The sequence below is a fragment of the Patiria miniata genome, unplaced genomic scaffold, assembly GCF_015706575.1.
Source record: "Patiria miniata isolate m_02_andy unplaced genomic scaffold, ASM1570657v1 HiC_scaffold_1, whole genome shotgun sequence".
Lineage (NCBI taxonomy): Eukaryota > Metazoa > Echinodermata > Asteroidea > Valvatida > Asterinidae > Patiria > Patiria miniata.
This window is the reverse complement of record NW_024037047.1, coordinates 25,735,759-25,737,648: the sequence shown is the minus strand read 5'-3', so window position 1 is coordinate 25,737,648 and position 1,890 is coordinate 25,735,759. Positions and strand designations below refer to the sequence as shown.

Below are 1,890 nucleotides of genomic sequence, written 5' to 3'. Positions count from 1 at the left end.
AATAATAGTGGGACTTTAACGAAGTTGGACCCGGTTGAAAGAATCTAGACCGATGCTGAATAATTGTTCAACCCAATTGGCAGAATCCAGTCCATGTCGTATTGGGAGTAGGCCTACTGCAGTGTAGCCAAGGGAAGAGTTATTGGTTTGGTCTAGCAGGGAACTCCTCATGTGGCCGAAGGCTACTTATAGTTAATAAATATTGATGTGAAGCGAGTGGACACGGAGAGATGACTAGATTTGATTAATTTATTCGGATGAATCTATACAAAATATACAGTTGTGGCTCTCTCGAATATATATACAAAAAAACGACAGTCAAATGGGTATACAGTTGTACGTCTGTGGAATTAAAGAAAACAAAAATGGACATCTCATTAGTTTGTTATCATTTAAAAATACATGTACATAGCAATTCAATTCAGCATTTACAGCTTAGCTCCGCAATGTAAATACGTTAATTTATCTGTAACAATTGTACCATATAATCCTAAAAGAGGTTCAATATATTTTCTTATCAAAGCTCCAAGGATATGCAATAAATGCATTATAAAATCCCAAATCCATCCATTAATAATAGGCCAGCGAATAATTATTATTGTCAGAGTCCGTGTCCTTTAGGACACACCGTAGTGTTTATGCAAAACCGTGATTCCATCATGTCTATTTATATCACATGTGGCTTGCCATCTTATAATGCGCTGTGCGAAACGGTCCTTTTCGGGTCCGCCACCAAACGTGTAGGTAGTTAGATTAAATCGTGTCCCAAACTCTAACTATTAAGGATAAATTTGCTAGATATATTACATAATTACTATGCCATATTCTCTCATTATCATCCCTGTTTCCATTGTGCAAATCTCAAGTCCATGTGCTGAATCAAAAAAGGGTAATTTGGGATTCATTTATCGTATCAATCTGGTGAAAACGTTTGCGGGTAAAGCACATGGTTGTATACAACGACTGTTTCATGTCGGGTACATAAAGTTACTGTTGCATGTTTTAATCTTAGCTTTTGCTGATAAAATTGGAAAAACTTCAACATCCAGGAATTTAATTATTTAACTAAAGCTATTTGGAATGTGTACATATATTTGTAAAACTTGCCATCGTGGAAACTGGTTGTCATCCATTTAATTTTTCCTTGCTTAACAAAATCCAATCAGTTACAAAACTAATAAGATAATTCTAACATTTAAACTAATATTTGGCGGAGCCTCATGGTGCAAAATACTGCCCATGGTCTCTGAAACAGTGCTTTAGTTTACTTAAGCATCAGGTAATAAGAGAAACTTGAAGAAGCACGTTCTACTTTAGTTATTGCTTTACATTTCTTGCTAATTCACCTTACAATTATGGCCAATTATGCCTAAAGCTGGTGGGTAAAGGTGATATTTTATAGCATGTATTCTCTTTAATATCGAGAACACTTCTCTTTCAAGCATCATTACAATTGAAGAGAATCAAACCCTTTGTATTATGTGAAAATCTATCCATAGTATCTTTACACAAGGCTTCTACAAAATTTACAATAAAAATTGAAAAGAAAGATATAAAAATTAGGTGTGTACTCACCGCCTAGGCTGAACAACGGTCGTGCCACCACCAAACGAAGGGGAAATTGTCCCCAACTAGCTGTAGTTGAGCTATAATCAGAGCACTTCTAAATTGTAGGTGTGGTCTGAGCAAGTGGATGAGTGTCTCTAGCAATGCCTTGTCATTACACGAAAGCTAAGTTATGCAGCACGCAATGCAGCTCAGAAAGTGTTAACAATATTCTGGAATGCAAGGTATGTTGGAATGTTCCTGGCCAATGTAGCTAGTTATGCTAGAATGTGATTGCAGGAAAGTTAAGGAACCAAGCGAGGGCGTTGCAATAAAAAGTTTCTG

At 36.3% G+C, this 1,890-nt stretch overlaps 1 long non-coding RNA gene across 1 annotated transcript; it reads right to left on the bottom strand.

Annotated features, from left to right (window-relative positions):
* Positions 1–231: 231 nt before the first annotated feature.
* Positions 232–1,682, bottom strand: LOC119726628. Its single transcript, XR_005270848.1, has 2 exons — positions 1,576–1,682; positions 232–342 (listed from the first exon to the last, which is right to left on the bottom strand). It is a non-coding gene; the product is annotated as an uncharacterized LOC119726628 (long non-coding RNA).
* Between the last annotated feature and the right edge of the window lie 208 nt (positions 1,683–1,890).